The sequence below is a fragment of the Jaculus jaculus genome, chromosome 1 (genome assembly GCF_020740685.1).
Source record: "Jaculus jaculus isolate mJacJac1 chromosome 1, mJacJac1.mat.Y.cur, whole genome shotgun sequence".
Lineage (NCBI taxonomy): Eukaryota > Metazoa > Chordata > Mammalia > Rodentia > Dipodidae > Jaculus > Jaculus jaculus.
The window spans coordinates 6,486,777-6,504,305 of record NC_059102.1 but is presented as its reverse complement, the minus strand read 5'-3'; the positions used below and the strand labels follow the sequence as shown (position 1 = coordinate 6,504,305).

Below are 17,529 nucleotides of genomic sequence, written 5' to 3'. Positions count from 1 at the left end.
GATAATACTTCACAAGAGGAAACAATGCATGCTGAATACAGGCTGCTGAAGCAGAGTCCCCTGACACAGAGACCCAGGAAGAGCATTTGGCAGGGGACATCCAGGACCTGGTCATTAGAGGGAAAGTCATTGGTTTTTCCTTCCTTCCTTCCTTCCTTCCTTCCTTCCTTCCTTCCTTCCTTCCTTCCTTCCTTCCTTTCTTGCTTTCCTTCCTTTCCTTCACTTCCTTCCTGCCTTCCTTCCTTCCCTGCTTTCCTTCCTTCCTTCTTTCCTTCCTTCTTTCCCTCCCTCATTTCTTTCTTTTTCTGTCTCTCTTTTTCCTTACTTCTTTCTTTGGATACTGGTGATAAAACCCAGGGTTTCATACTCGAAGCACTGGGCTCCTTGTCAGCTCTGAGAATGAGCTTTAGTGGACAGAGTGGAGGGAACAGGTCTGAGGGCTGGGGAAACAGGATGTATAAGTAGCCATGGCCTGTGTTAGGGAATCCGTGGGTAACCCAGAGGAGGGCTTAGGAATTGGCAGTGTGAGCCCCTAGGGGAGAACTCTAAGGCCGGATTACATGAGCCTGGCATGACCAGAAAACTCAGGATAGCAGGTTTCCAAGTAGCCAGAAAGTGACGTCCCTCCTAAAGGAAACAGGCGTACACATTTCTCATTGCTGCTGTCGCTTCGTGGCTGGAGGTTGCACACACTGATACAGTTTGGAGGTCAGAAGTCTAGAAGGGTCTCATGGGCCAAATCTAAATGTCCTGGCTGCGTTTGTTCCCAGAGGCTCTTGGGAGACTCTCCTGTCCTGCCTCTGTGATGGCCAGAGGCCTGCAGTTCTTGGCTCGTGGACTCTTGCAGCTTCAAGACCAGAGGGTCAGGTCAAATCTTCAGACTGTTAATGCTGATACTGACTCTCTGCCTTCTCCTTTTGCCCCTGGGCCCGTGAGTGTGACCCAGGATAAAACCTCGATCTCAGCATTGCCTGGGTAGTAACCCTAACCCTACGTGGCACACACCCACAGCTTTGGGAGAAGGAGGTGGGGACCTTTGATGGCATTTCTGTTCTCAAAGACAGGCCTGTTCATCTTGTTTCTCCACGACGAGGGGCTTGGGTGGAGTGTGGCACGTGGCACGGGGTCATTCTTGCTCTTGGAGTGCTTGCTCTCTCTTGCTCTCCTTAGCTTTCTGCCTCTGGAGAGCTTTGCTCGAGAAAGCTCGGGTTCAAGGCTTCTGGAGGCACTGACCCATACAGTTCCTTTCTGACAGAATAAGCCCATTTCAATCCTCAGGGGAGAGGGCCTCCTTTCCTGCCGAGCCTCCTGTCCCAGAAAAGTTGAGATGTCTTCCTTGGCAAAGTTTAGTCTGTAATTAGCTAAATTCTTAATCAAGTCTAGACTTTCTCACATCTATCAAATCTCACTAAACTATGGTGTTGATCAAAGTAAAAGAGGAAAGCCTGTGTTGTTCTGACACTCCCAAGACTGGCTAAGCACATAGCGATGCCGTCTTTAGAGTTGGTAAATGAAGCCATGTGTGCAGACCCCGGCGTGATTGACATTGCCCGGGCTGGCTTCCTCCCGCTTTCTCCTCATCGCTCCTGCCTTCCTTGGCCACTTTCTTCCTCCTTATCTCTTGCCCTTTTTCCCTTCCTCCTTTACTTTCCCCTTTCTCTCCTCCTCCCTTCCTTCATTTTTCTTTTTCTTTTTCTTTTTCTTTTTCTTTTTCTTTTTCTTTTTCTTTTTTCTGGCATGCCAGTTACTTTGAAAAACCTAAAATGAAAGGAAAGATATCTTACCTCTTCTTCCAAGGGAATAAAAGCCACTTATCCAGTCATTGCTCACAGAAACAACATCCCTGTCCCCAGCGAATTTCAGATTTGTGGTGGTTTGAGTTAGATGCTCCCCATAAAGCCTACGTTCTGAAGGCTTGGTCCCCAGCTGGTGGCAGTTTGGCAGGAGGAGCCCTGCTGGAGGAGGTGTGTCCCTGGGGCAGACCCTAGCTTGCCAGGGCTAGTTGGCTCACTCTCCTGCTGCTGCGTCCACCAGCCGTGGCAGAGGTGATGCCAGCCTCTGCCCGTGCCCTGCTTTCCCTGCCTCCATGGAGCCTTCTTTGAGGCCATAAGCCAAAATAAAAACTTTGCTCCCATCAGCTGTTTTTTGTTGGGTGCTTGGGACTGTCTCGTGTCGCCCAGGCTGGTCTTGGTCCAGCCGAGGATGACCTTGAGCTCCTGGTCTTCCTGCCAACACTTGTCAAGCTCTGGGATTACAGGTGTGAACCACCATGCTTGGTTTCAGCTCTTTATAACTTTTATAAATTTTGGTGTTTCTTGAGGTATGATTTGCCTTCACATTTGCCCATTCTAAGTGTATATACTGAATTACTTTAAAACCTACTTGATTCTGGGTTATCTGGGGATGCACTTCATCTGCTGCCGTCTGTGCTGCTTCATGGCAGCCTTGAGTGTACGACGAGAATTCTGAGAAATGTCATTGCTGTGATTTTACTGTGAGTGGCTCCTCTGTGATGGGTGAAATTACATATGCCTAAACACGGCTGTCATTGCGTCTTCTAGTGACGTCTAGAGCCTCAGCTCATGGGGTCCCAGGGTCCTCCTTGGAGATTCTGGACCTGCAGGTCATCCATGTCCATCGGGGTTGACCACCTTCTTCGGTGTCCTGCAGAGCTTCCCACAGGCCAGGGGCTCCGCATGGACTTGCTCTGTGCCCCTTCCCCCCCCCCCATGAGCTGCTCTCCTGCTAGCCGAGGCAAGGCTGTGTGCTCTCTGGCCCTGGCCTCCGGGAATCCCCAGGTGTCCTCTGCCTTCTCCCACACCCTGCATCACTTTCCCTCTCTCTCTGTTCTCCAGTCCCCTCCTCCTCTTTCCTGTTTCTTTCTTTGCATCCTGTTGGCCCTGAGGTCTCTTTTCTGCAGCCTCCTCCTGAGAGCCAGCTCTGTTCCGGTGACATTCAGCTGTCATTTCTTAGTGGCAGACTTTTTTTTTTTTTAGCAGAAAAAGAAGACAAGGCAGTCTCTGCAGGGTGATGGTGGGAAGTTGTTAGAGGGGCAAAGAAGTAACTAATGTACTACCCAATTAATTTTGAATCCTCTTGCCTCCCAGACATGGAAGCAGGTAAATGTAGAGGTGCGGAGTGTGTCCCAGGAGTTTAACACCTAAGAGAAGAGCTGCGCATTCCTGGGGAGGTGCGGTATGTCTGCATCCACATCGCGGCCTGGTGCCTGTGCCTGCTTCCAGGAGGCGCTTTGTAACTAACTGCACAGCCTTGCATTAGGGAACCATCACTTTCCTTCCTCCAGCTCTGCCATCTGACCCCGTCTGCTCTGGGTGCAGCTCCTGGCTTCCTCGCTTGCCACAGTAGTCACTGGATGGCAGCAGGCAGATCACACATGGGAGCTGAGTGGGGCTGGCACAGCCTGAGATTTGACACAGCCCTGGTTGGCATTCTTGATCTCCCTTCCTTCCTTCCTTCCTTCCTTCCTTCCTTCCTTCCTTTTTCCTTCCTTCCCTCCCTCTCTCAGTTCCTCCTTCCTTTCCCTTTCCTTCCTTCCTACCTGCCTTCCTTCCTCCCTCCCTCCCTTCCTTTCATGATGGGGTTCCACTCTTGCCCAGCCTGACCTGGAACTCACTCACTCTGTAGTCCTAGGTGACCTCGAACTCACAGTGATCCTCCTACCTCTACCTCCCAAGTGTTGGGATTAAAGGCGTGCACCACCAACTTCTTACCACAGAGGTCGGAGAGACTTCTAGAAGACACCTCCGGTCAGAGGAACACTGAGAGCTATTTCCCTTAAGTGGCTTGTATTTATGAAGTATGGAAGGAATGAAGCCATCGTGCACCGGTCTGAAGGGGAAGGAGTAAGAGCAGTGCGTCTAGCCCCAACCTCCTCGGTTTGGCTTCGCAGCCTTTTCCGCCCCGGCGGTCCTGCAACGCCTGTGCCCTGCGCTCTCAAGGGAACAGCACCGCAGACAGCGGTCTTCCCTGCCAGCGCCACAGCTGAGCCCGGGTTCTGGCCTGGCCAGCGTGTCCTCGTGCGCGTGTCCTTGTCAGACTGACAGACAACACTGCGGCGAGCCCAGGCATATGGTGCTTATGTTGGGGATTATTTTCTAGGATTCCTTCCAGAAGTAGGATTACAGGGCTTGATACACACTCTCAAATTGCTTTCCAAAAGAACTTTACCAATATTCTTGCACCATGCCAGAATTAAGTATTGTCTCAAACAAGGACTTTCCTTAATCTGGATCTAGTGATTTTCAAAATATAGCATTTTCATTCTAATTTCTGCTTTGTAAGCTGTTCACATCCTTTTCCCATTTACTTACTGTGTTTTAATATTTTTTTATAAGAATTCTATGAGCACTTTATAGAATACTCATAGTAACCTGTTGTATTTCCACAGATGTGGGATGCATGCATGTCTGTGTATTATGTGTGTGTGCGTGCCAGTGCATGTGTGTGGTTTGCACCTGTCTATGTCTGTGTGCATGTGTGCCTGTGTCCATGTGCCTCTTTGGATGTATACCTGTGTATGTATATCTGTGTGCCTGTATATGCCTGCATATGTATGTGTGCATGCCTGCCTATGTGCACGTCGGCGTATGTGCAACTACCTGTGTATGTATGTGTACGTGTGCCTCTGCATTGTGCACCTGTGTACGTGTGTGCACCTGTGTATGTATCTGCTGCTGCTGTTGCTGTCCTCATTTGGTCATGGTTTCCTAGAATTTGTGTCTGACATTTGACATAAAATGTTTAGTTGGTGTCTCTCTCTCCATGATTCCTCCATGTCAACACCCTCTCTCCATAGATATAATGTTCAATATTATGTTTTACTATTTTACTTCATTATCTTAATATTTGAACTTTTAGTTTATCTGCAATTTGCTGCTTGGAGCAAAATGTGTCAAAATTGACACGTTTTACAAAATGCTACTTTCTGTGGTTTAAAGGTGATCGATCCTTCCCCTTCAGTTTCGGGCGCAGTGGTGAAGGTCACGTGGTCAGCATGCTGCTTCAGGGCTGTGATCTGTTAGTCTCAGGTTACGATTGCATCCTGTTGTTTTATGGTATGGATGAAATGGCTGGCAGCCCAGCTCGGCCTCATTATTCATTTTCTGGATTTTTTCCTCTAGCCTATTATTTTTACCAAATAAAATTCAAAAGTATGTTATGAAACCTACTGAAAGTGGTCACTTTGTAATCCTACTTAGATTTGCAATCGAGCTCAGTGTGAAATGGGCTCATGTCAGAGAGCTGAGGGTTGTACTCAGTGAATCTTGTTTCTTTGTTTTGTGAAGACCATCCGTGTTTATTATGAGACACAGTGGAAGACACGAAGTGGCTCATCACTGACAAATGACTGCTGCTAACAGTTCATATAGAAGTTTCCAGTCTACTCCATCTTTTCCCTATACAGGCTTTGTAGGTGGGATTTCCCTCCAGTATGGAGGGTGGAGAGGAACCCTGTGCTAAAGGCCACTGATGTTCTTGTGTCCCCTTAGGGAATGGGGTCCACAGAACAGGGATATAGGGAGTGGGCCCTTGGCACAGGTGTGTCAGCTTACCAAGGTCATGCCATTATCTGGACACTTGTGGTCTTCATGAACTTGTGGTCGATTGTTGTAGGGAAGCTGAGGACAGTCTTGAATGAATGTACTTCATTATCCAACCCTGGTGCTTGTGCTGTGAGACCATGGGCCGGCAGGAAGGAATGCTTGAGAGTCTGTCTGGGATCTGTGAACTTGCCTGTGCAGTTTGCTCTGAGCCGATCTGACATTATGGGGCTCCTGTGACCCACACTTCCTACTTTCAGACATTCCTTCAGAAGCCAGCAGAAGTGCCTCCCTGTAGGCAATATGTGGCATTGTGCTGTGCACTTTCCGTCAGTCATCCTATGGAATCAGCCCCCCAGTGTGCCACGTCCATCTCACCTCCGCTGAGCTCTCTCAGGCCCGCCCTCCGCCTTGCTCCTTCCCTTCGGAAGCTTAAGGGAGAACCTTCTGGGGTCCCTCACTTCCCATCTGCAACCTTGATTTTTTTCCCCCTTGAGGGGCAGCTGGGGCTGCTGGGTCTGAATTCCCTCTTCATTGTTTGAAATTATCCTTGGTTTGATGTAATTTTTGAAGATTTCAGATTTCAGATGAGGCACGTTGTTGATTTCCTTCAGCAACTTAAAGATAATAATTCCACTGTCTCTTGCCTTTTGTCATTTTTCTTGATGGCACCGTGTCTTTTCTTTCAGTGGGATTTAATCAATATGATTTTTTGCCTTTCTTTTTGGTTTTCCAATTTTTAGAGGTAGGGTCTCAATCTAGCCCAGGCTGACCAGGAATTCACTATGTAGTCTCAGGGTGGCCTCGAACTCACAGCAATTCTCCTACCTCTGCCTCCTGAGTACTGGGATTAAAGATGTGCATGGCTGCTTTTCTCTTTTCTTTTTTTTTTTTTTAAATTTGAAGTAAGGAAATCTTTGACTCCATCTCGTAGTTGTCCTTCAACCTTAGCTGCTATCAACAAGCTGTGCGTCTGCTGTTTGTCATTCCATCTTCATTCCTCACTGTTACCTTGTAGAAACTTTCATCATTATATCGTACCATTCATAACTATTTAGGTTGTATATAATGTCTTAAAAATAAGATATTTTAACACCACTACAATATATTGTTACCCCTTAAAAACAATGAATTGGGAATATTTATGCTTAGCTCAATTCAGTATATAAACAGGGTACAAACAAGGCATTAGGGGAATGCAGTATGGCATTTGGGAGTAACAATGTAGTGTGGTATGAGGGGGCAACAGCACAGCACGGGGGAGCAAGGACGTGGTGTGGCACAGGGGAGTGATAATGTGGTGTGGCACGGGGGAGCAATAACGTGGTGGTGTGGCATGGGGGAGCAATAACGTGGTGTGGCACGGGGGAGCAACAACATGGCGTGGCATGGGGAGTAATAATGTGGCGTGGCTCGGGGGAGCAATAACGTGACGTGGCTCGGGGGAGCAATAACGTGGCGTGGCATGGGGAGCAATAACGTGGCGTGGCACGGGGGAGCAATGACGTGGCGTGGCACGGGGGAGCAATAACGTGGCGTGGCACGGGGAGCAATAACGTGGCGTGGCACGGGGAGCAATAACGTGGCGTGGCACGGGGGAGCAATAGCGTGGCGTGGCACGGGGGAGCAATAGCGTGGCGTGGCACGGGGGAGCAATAACGTGGCGTGGCACGGGGGAGCAATGACGTGGCGTGGCACGGGGGAGCAATGACGTGGCGTGGCACGGGGGAGCAATAACGTGGCGTGGCACGGGGGAGCAATAGCGTGGCGTGGCACGGGGGAGCAATGACGTGGCGTGGCACGGGGGAGCAATGACGTGGCGTGGCACGGGGGAGCAATGACGTGGCGTGGCACGGGGAGGAATAACATGGTATGGCACGGGTGAGTGTCATGCCCTATGGCGCGAAGGATTAACCTGTAGCATGGAACGGGGAGCAAATGTGGCATGGCGTGGAGGGGTGGCATCTGCTATGACATGAGGGGTACCTGCAGCATGGAATGAAGGACAGCATAGAGTATGGCATGAGGTAGTAACAAGGTAGCTTGGCATGAGGGGTAACGTGCAGTAGGCATAAGGAAGAAACAGTGCAGTGTGACATGAGGGAGTAACATGTAGCACAGCACGGGGGAGTAACCTGTTGTAGCGTGTAGCATGGCACGAGGGACCAGCATGTGGTTCAGCGTGGGGGAACATGTAGTGTGGCATGGGGGAACATGTAGCGTGGCGTGGGGGAACATGTAGTGTGGCGTGGGGGGAACATGTAGCGTGGCGTGGGGGAACATGTAGCGTGGCGTGGGGGAACATGTAGCGTGGCGTGGGGGAACATGTAGCGTGGCGTGGGGGAACATGTAGCGTGGCGTGGGGGTACATGTAGCGTGGCGTGGGGGAACATGTAGCGTGGCGTGGGGGAACATGCAGCGTGGCGTGGGGGAACATGCAGCGTGGCGTGGGGGAACATGCAGCGTGGCGTGGGGGAACATGCAGCGTGGCGTGGGGGGAACATGCAGCGTGGCGTGGGGGTACATGTAGCGTGGCGTGGGGGAACATGTAGCGTGGCGTGGGGGAACATGTAGCGTGGCGTGGGGGGAACATGTAGCGTGGCGTGGGGGAACATGTAGTGTGGCGTGGGGGAACATGTAGTGTGGCGTGGGGGGAACATGTAGTGTGGCGTGGGGGAACATGTAGTGTGGCGTGGGGGAACATGTAGTGTGGCGTGGGGGCACAATGTACATGTCTTACCATTTTCTTAATGATCATGGTTGAAATATTTGCTTACAGGAATTCTGCATTCTGACTGTGACTGATCATCTCCCGTGGTATTCACACTGTATTTACCATAAATAATACTTACAGATCTGGAATCTGGTCCTCATGTTTGCTCGGTAAACACTTTACTGACTGAGCTATTACACCAGCCCCAGTGTTTTTGATTTTTAGTGACAGTTTGATTATTTTTGTTATAATTATGAGGTTCCAGTACAGAAAACAGCTGTTTTCATTCTTGCCCCTCTGTTTTCAGATGGGATCATTTTTATTTGTTGTTTGTGCATTCATCATTGCTTCATGTCACATAAGTACATACATACACTTACACTGTTCATTCTTATTCTTCTAAAGGCAGCATGTCAGAGATACTTTTTCGTATAGATTTGTATTCTGGGAGGGGTTGAGACAGCATGTGGGGGGGTTCTCATCACTCTTAACTGCAGCTCTGTGTTGGTAGATGTGCACACTGTATATATTCAGGCAGTCTTCTTTGGTAGTTTCCAGTCTTCATGTAAGAACCACGTGTATACACATCTTTGCATAGCTTTGCCGGTGCCTCCTGTACCATATTTTTATAGTTCACAGATGGGAAGGCAAGTCAGTACCAGGCCTATCATAAGCAAGCCTGCCCACCACAAGTCAGTACACAGACTTATCTTAGGTAAGCCTGCCCACCACAAGTCAATGCACAGACCTATTAGGTAATCCTGCCCCACCCACAAGTCAGTACAGACCCTGGTAGGCACACCTTCCACCCCACACCAGGTTATCCAGCTTCCCTTCACTAGCAGTAACTGAGCATGCCTGTTTCTTCACTACCATTCCCACCTATTATGTTTCTAACTTTGAGATTTATTTATTTATTATTTGCTAGTATCAGACAAGTGAAGGGGCTGGCGAGATATTTTATTGGTTAATGAGCTTGCCTGAGAAATCTATGGCCCCCAGTTTGATTCCCCGTTGCCCATGTAAGCTAGTTGTTTAAATTGGTGTGTGCATCTGGATTTCATTTACAGTGGCTAGAGGCTCTGGTGTGCCCATTCTCTCCCTCTCTCTCTGCCTCTTTCTCTCAAATAAATAAATTAAATATTTGTTTGAGGTAGGGTCTTACTCTATCTCAGACTAACCTGGAATTCATTCTGGATTCTCAGGGTGGCCTCAAACTCATGGCAATCCTCCTACCTCTGCCTCCTGAGTGCTGGGATTAAAGGTGTGCACCACCATGCCCGGCAAATAAAATATTTTTAAAGATGTCTAATTTCGAATGATGCTGTTGTATTTGGTGTGTTTGTTTTCACACTATATTTTTATATTTGGCAGAACAATCAGTCATTACCTCCATTATTGCTTTTGCCTCATTCCCAGGCTCATCCTCTTCTGATAATAGTGTGTGTGTGTGTGTGTGTGTGTGTGTGTGTGTGTGTGTGTGTGTGTGTATGCATATGCATGAGTGTGCATGTGTGGGTTAAACCCTTCCATCATAGCACACATCTCTCTTAGGATCTTTTTCCTTACTATTTGTTATTTTCTGACTATGTTTAATCCAGTTATCTTTTTCTAATTTTGTCCTTTTTTGCCTTGCAAATTGCTGATACACACGTGCATCCTGACCACAGTTTCCCTTCTGGAATATTTACTTTGTTATTTTTATTGATCAACTGTCTCATCTTCTGGCTTCTTAAATATTCTTGATGGGTCTTCATCTAGTGACTATGGGAGAAGGGAATCTTGACTTATGATCTTACCCTGATTTCCGATATGCCTGAATTTTTTTCAACTAGTGCCAGGGATCCCGTGTTTAAACACAAAGGTCAAGTTCATCAAGGTACAATTATATCGTTTCACTTTGCACAACAACTACCTTTTGCCTTCGTTTCCTGTGTTTTTATATTTTGTATATTTATGTTACACAAAAAACCTTTTTTATAATACTCAAAATTAAGGTAATAGCTGATCAGGGTGGAGAGCAGATTTTTATTGTATTTTTGGCATGTTTTGTTTTGAGATCCATGTAGGTTTCCATGCAGTCATAAGAAATACTGTAACAAATCTGTAGACTGACATTGTTCATAACTATAATTCCCCACCACAGCCCCCACTCCTCTTCACCTTGCTCTATTCCTAGCATCCACCCATCTCCTCTCCACTTTTGTGATTTTTTTTTTCATTGTAAGATGATTATGAACATAAGATTATGCCTTTGGCTGCTTTTAGAGACTGGCGCTTGTGAATTCAACACAATTCCCTCGAGACAAGTGTACGGGAAGACATTTGAAGAGACGTCTCTATAGGACCTGTTGTTGCAAACCTCCGGGAAGCCACACAGGAAAGGGTGTTTCTAGTAGCTCCCTGAGTGAGCCTGGGTATCTTCCCTGAACAAGGAGCGTTTGCACCAGTCACCATCTGCTTGGCTAATCACAGCAATGTATTTCGGACCCATCATGACCTTGTCACCAGTCACAGGATCCCTCTACTAGGGGACATGCCGCTCATGTGGCCAAGGTGGGAATGGTTCATGCAGTGTCCTGTTTACAGAGAGAACAGCGCAGTGTTCGCACAGCACGGGCAGGAGCTCTGGCAGCATGACCCGGGCAGCCGCTCCAGTCTCTTGACGGTTGTCTCACAGCATTCACGATGGCTGTTGGGGACCTAAGGACAGTCTCGCTGGCTGGTGGCCTGACAGTCCTCTTGCTCAAGGTTGTGCGGGTAGCAAGAGAGTCCAGCAGCTACGAATGAGGGTCTCAAGTTGCCCCATTCCCATGTCTTTGCCTATTTTAGAAAAATGATCATTAGAAAGAGTGGTCACAATATAAAACTTATCCATTACACTAACCATGACTTTAACAGGGCTGTAATGATGCTTAGCACCTCTCCCAGGCCTCAGGAGAGGTTCTCTTCCTTGCTCTCTCTGTCTCTCAGGTCATATACCCTTTCCAGAAGCACACAGGCTTAGAGCAGTTGAGGAATTGTGGGATTGCTGGGGAGATCTCAGGCCTAGGTAAGGCAACCAGGCAGATGGCCATAGAGACTTACTGGCATCATCCCTCCCTGCCCTTGTCCCCTTCATTGCGGGCAGTCAGAGAATGTGGACTTGGTCTCCCACTCTTAATCTTCAGCTCCTAGCCTGGCACATTGATCCCTGCTTCTCAGTTGGAGTTCTAGAAACGCTCTGGTGCAAGTCTGAGCACCTGAAAGGTCAGATGTCTGTGTCTGGTCTTGTGGTCTTGGGAAGCTATGGACTTGCCATGAGCTGGTAGGGTCTACATTTGGATCAGTCCTCCATGTACCCTAGAGGCCGGGAGAGCTCGGGGAAACCATGGTACAGGGCTAGCTCAGAATCCCCTTGTACCTGCCTCCTGCTCTGGGTCTAGAGTCACAGCACATTGGAAGCAGAGCTCCGCCTTTCAGGTCTCCTTTCCCAGGGGTGGTGGATAGGCATGCTACCGTATAAGCTGGGTGAAAGGAACACAGGCAGACATAATTCCATAATGCCAGGTTGGGTGAAATGCAATCCATAAATAACCGGACCCTCACGTTTACAGGAGGATGTCCTGGGGAAGAAAGGGTCTCTGGTTTCCTCCCTCCTTCACAGAGACCCCATATGCCTGGGGCTGGGTGTCAGGTGCCAAGCCACTTCAGAACAGAAATCTGCAGCTTGACAAAGACACTGGCTGGGGGCGGGGATGTCTTGGATTCTTGGATCCTCTGTGTCCAGAGCACCTCTGGGAGGGCCTGGAGACGTAGCCTAGCAAGCATGAAGCCCTGGCTTCCAGCCCCAGCACCCACCACACTAGACCCAGCGTGATCGTGCACAACTGCACCCACAGCTCTTGGGGGATGGAAGTAGAAGGAACGGGAGTTGAAGGTGATCTTGGCCGATGCAGCAAGTTTGAGACCAGCCTGGGATCCGGGACCCTGCCTAAAAGGAAGAGGAAGAGGAAGAAGAGGGGAGGAAAGGAGAAAAGGAGGGAGGGATGGGGAGGGGAAGGGAAGCGGAACGGAGGGAGGGAGAGGAGGCAGGTTCATCCGCTGCCCTAGCAGCGGAGTTGCACTTACCTTCTGACAGACCGCTCTGATGGTGCAGTTCCTACAAAGTTTCCATCCAGCTGTACGTGATACTTGCTGGGGCCTCCGTGTCTGTCTGGGAACACCCGTCTTGGCGGTGGTTCTGTCAGCTCTTGGGGATGCGCTGGGAAAGCAGCTCAGGACGTCTGGGACTCGGGCAGGGCTTCCAGTGGCTCAGCTCCTGCCTCCAGTCCTCACTCGCAGCTGCAAAGGTCTCTGTCCACTTGCCCGAGACGATACGGCGCTGGGGGACCGTGCCGTGGGCCGGGATGAGGCTGGACAGTGAAGTAGGCCACTGGGGTTCCTCGCAGGCCCTTTAGGGTATCATGGCCTAGACAGCAGCGTGTGGGGCTCCGAAGGCCGGCTGGGAAGAAAGGACAACTACAGCCAACACAGCAGGTGCTGACCCTCTCTGGAGGGTCTTTGGCTCCTCTTTGTATACCTTTGCTTTCCTGCTGATTGGCCAAAGGTCCAGCAGGCCTGCTTGTCAGGGATGCCATTGATCACATGTATTTAAGAAGATATAAAATCGCTCACACAGCGTGCCTGCAGCGATGGACTTCCCATCCTGAGCTTCCCCAGGAAGAGCTGCCGATGATGTGAAGTGACATTCGACCTGCTGAGCCTTGGTACCGGCAGACAGATTTCGGGCCCTGTCCTCCTGGTCACCAGTTGCTGCCTCTGAGTTGTTAGGGATATTAAAAACAGAGATGCGAAGACCCGCTTGGCAGGTTCAATTTGTAATGTGAAAGGCTCTGAGAACAAAGCCAGATCACAGACAGCTTCCTGCCAGACCTGCAGCGAGACAAAAGCAGAGGACTGCAGGTGACAAAAGTCCTGAAGAAGGTGGGTATGGCTGGGGTGGGAGGGCACCAGAGGCCGGCCTCAAGTGCCTGTGGAGGCAAGAGCTGGTGGCAGCAGGGTCCCCAAACTTTGGCAATGTAGGGGTGTCCTTTGGAGGCTCTTCAATCTTTCCAGAAAGTCTGGAATGAACTGGAGTGGCCTGCTGATGGGGTACAGGACCCAGCAGCCAAGGTCTGGCCCATCGTCACAAAGGAGACCTCAGTACCTGTCTTTGCAGAAGACCCCTGCAGCTGAGGGTGGCTGTGGCCCAGCAGCTGTACTGTGTGCTGCTTCTTTTGTTCTTGAAAGCGTGCAGTAAGTGTGATGAGGGTGTTGACAAGATGAAAAAGCTGAAGTCAGCCTTGTGGTAAATATTGAGATCTCTTTCCAGGGATGTTGATAATTGCACTTTTAAATACCATTAAGCAACAGAGCAGCACCAGCCCCCTTTTTGAATAGGGCGGTTGTACCTTCTTGTAGCATGCTGTGTGGTTTGGGGCAAGTTTCATGTTTTTGCTTGCTTGTTTGGTTGACTGGTTGTTTCGTTTATTGGATTGTTTTGTAAGACAGAGTCTCATGGAGCCCAAGCTGGCTTTGAACTGCTTATGCAGCCAGGATGACTGTGAACTTCTGATCCTCCTGCCTCCACCTCCCAAGGGCTGGGATTATAAGCAGGCCCCACCATGTCCATTTTATGCAGTTCTGGGGCTCAAACTCAGTGCTTTCTGCATGTGAGGAAGGCTCTCCACCAACTGAGCTCCACCCTCAGCCCTTGGGCAAGTTTCTTGATATCACCTGGTTGCCCCTTTCTCATCTATGAAAGTTGTGGGTGTTGTACATGATCCATGACTTCCAAGGCCTTTTCTCATAAAAGAAATTCTACACCTGCCTCGGTCGATGCCAAGCATGTGGCAGAGAGCTGTCCTAGGAGGAGGTGGGGGTCCTGTCCCACCAACCCTGACTTACCAAGCACACATCACCGGGAAGACAGAAGAGGAGCAGCTGTGCCCAAAGCCAGTGCAGCTGCACCTGCCCTTGTGGAAGTCCCCATCACCACCCACAGGCCCGTGCTGCGCGTGAAGCCTGTGCATGGATCAAAACTCCTGAAGTTGGGATACGCAAGACAGGGATGATCCCTGGTGCATCTGGGTACCTCGTTGCTGGGCTGTGGAGGTCAAGGTCAGGAAGCTTGGCTTGTATCTTCAAGACCCCATCATGTGCCTCCTGGGAAGGCGTCATCTATTCAGCCTGCCTCAGTTTTGAGCTTCTGAGTCACTCATCCTGGGAAAAACCAACCATGCCTACTGGATCCAGGACAAAGCCTGGAGAACCAGAGGAGGCCCTTAAATGGCACGCATATGGCGGGGGAGATGGCCGATGTAGCTGAGTCGATGAACCTCCAGGAAGAAGAGCAGCTTGGAATGCTCCCTCCTCCTCCCTCCACGACCTATGACAACTCGAGTGAGTCACTAGTAGCTAGAGATGGTTGCATTTTGGTTTCTTCCCAGGAGAGACTGAATCTGGTGTCCTGGACTGCATTCCCTGGTCTCATGTGAGCCTGCCTAGAGGAATTCAGAGGCCAGTACAGAGGGTGGGTCAGTAAGTCCCAGTTTCCAGGCCGTGAGAGGTTGGAAGGGTGCATTGGAGACCTGAGAGTGAGTGTGTTTGCCCGCTGCATGAGTGTGGAAGTGACCACAAGAGCCATGGCACGGTGACCAGGAAAAGCAGCGGGTGCTGGAAGAGAAGGAGGTGTTGAGAGATCTGTCTTGCGGCATGAGTAACGTGCCACACCCCTCAGATGGCATCAAGAACACAGAAGGACACGTGTGGCTGAAGCATGCCGCACCCGGAGGCGCTGATGGTCCTGATGGATGAGAGACCACAGAGGGTCCGCAGAGTAAGGAAGCCTGGTTCCAGAGACGAGGAGTGTGCTGGAGAAGCCCCGTGGTGGCGAGGGGAGCAGGGAGCTGAGACCCAGCAGAGGGAGGGCTGCGCAGGTCACGCCAAGGAAAGAGCTTGGCCTGGTGAGGCTCGTTTGTTTTCAGAATTAACCAACAAATGATGTGCCTCAGCGACCCATGGCGCCTCCCCGTGACATACCTCCTCCCCCTGTTTGACAGAAATGAATTTTGTATCTCTCTGAAGTTGTGTTTCAGTGTTTTGGAATAGTGGAAACGTAAACCAAGCCCTCAGGGCACTAACTTGGAGAGTTTGCAGCCAAAGTCCGTTCAGCGAGGCAGGAAGCGAAGGGCACAGTTTTCAGAAGAAAGCACCCCGCACCCCGCAGCTCGCTCGAGCAGACAGACCGGGCGGGGTCTGGCGGGCAGCTTCACCACCAGAACCCACCCGGGTGCTTCCTCCTCTGAAGATTATTCATTTCAAGGTTTTGCTGATACGATCTTGAGAGGAAACAAACACGACTTAATTAATCCCACCAAACATTATATTGGAAAAGCAATTATTCCCACCATGTGTAATAACCCATCTGTAGGGAAAAATAATCCATTAAGTGTGAATCAACGTGAATTTAGAAACTATTATTAAGACCAGATTGGTTCCTGGTCATGAGCACCATGATTTAATATTTGCTCATCAAGCTTTGTTCTACTGTGTTCTGTGACCTTGGAACCCTAATTCCCAAACAAATCAACATCTATTTGGTAACAAGTATCAAAACTTACAGGTTAGCCAATCAAATGCTTCACAGTTGAATCACTTTTGTGGGGATTACTGTGATTAATAAGATGGTAGTTCTCCTATTTTAAAATTCTGGTGGTGATAGCAGAGACCTGCGTTTGTTTACATTTTCAATAAATCCTTCATTAACTGAAATGAAATCTTTTCATTAAATCACTGCTCATGGTTTCATTATTAGTGAACTTTCCTTAGAATTTTCTAGACTATCCTTCACTTCTCCCTGAGGGAGCCAAGCAATTTCTTTGACCATTGTCAACCAGGTAGCAATTCCCCCATAATCCCCTTTTCCACCACAATTGCTGCCCACTCCTGGCGATGTTCTGGGCTGGATCCTACGGAGCTATGCAGCCTATGAAGATGTGTAAAAACTGCTAGTGGTTGATTTTCAACAAAGCTTCTAGCAAACTTAACCGGGTTTACATCACATGGCACAGGCCTGCCATTGGCCAGCCACTCTTTACAAAGCAGTCAGGCACGTTTGTCAGAACCTTCTGGCATTTTGGCTGTGAAAGGTATGTGGAATTATCACTTGAGCAGAGGACAACATTGGCACCAGGGTGGCAAAAGACCTGATCATCGTCCATTTATAATGTTGCTCAGAAGACTTCAGGGCAGTCAGGGAGGTGTGATTAGATAGCCCAGATAGTGTGAGATGGACTGTGTAAGCCCCGAAAGGCACGTGAAAGCCTGAGCCCTGGCACCTGAGAGCGTGGCTTAATTTGGAAATCAATGAGTGAGGCCGTACTGGAGTGGGGCCAGACCTTGTGCTGCTTGCTCGTGTCCTGAGAAGAAGACATCTGAGTAATGTGCTGTGAGCATGGAGGGTCACCAGAGACTGCTGGGAGCAAGAGGAGGCACGGGCAGCGCCCTCATTCAGGCTTCAGAGTGCGGTCCCACTGACACCTTGTTTCTGGACCTCTGGCCTCTAGAACTGAGGGAAGGAATATCTTGAGTTCATGTTTCCTGCAATGCTGAGAGAGGAACCAGAGCCTGGGCAAGGCAGTTCATTTCTGCTGTGTTAGGTCACCCATGTTATAGCAGCCCTAGGAAACTAATACATCATCTCTCTTTGTGCTGGGTCACAGCCCATTCCAGCCACTGGTCATATCACCATAATGTGATCTTGGACCATGAGAGCATATGGTCTACTCATCTGGATCGTACTCCATGCTCTCAGCCCAAGAGAACCACGCCCTGCCTCCTGTCTGCATCTTGTGATTCCAGAGATGGGGGTTTTGAAAAGGCAAGTCTCCTAGCATCCCATTGTCTCCTATGTAATTCCTTGTTCCTTGGCATCATTAGGCATGAACGCTGTCTCTCCAAATCCACTCCCTCACATTAGTCATGGCCTCAGCAGAGCTGAGATGGGAAAGTGACCAATGAACCCAATGGGCTTAGGAAGTTCTACTTTTCCAGAAAGTTCCATGAAACAGCGGCAGCCTCAGCTTTGAGCTGGCATAGTTGTCCCCTGGTGGAAGGGACTATAAAGCCATGTACAGGCTCTTGGGACTTGCCAGGTGGAGGCCACAGAGCACGGGGTGTATGGGAGACAGAAGCAAAAGGCCACACTGGCCCCTGATGGCATGCACCATTACG

At 49.6% G+C, this 17,529-nt stretch overlaps 1 protein-coding gene across 3 annotated transcripts in view; it reads left to right on the top strand.

Moving 5' to 3' along the window:
• Dock1 (dedicator of cytokinesis 1) overlaps positions 1–17,529 on the top strand; it is a 561,057-nt gene that overhangs the window by 375,338 nt on the left and 168,190 nt on the right. The gene's annotated exons all lie outside the window — the stretch shown is intronic.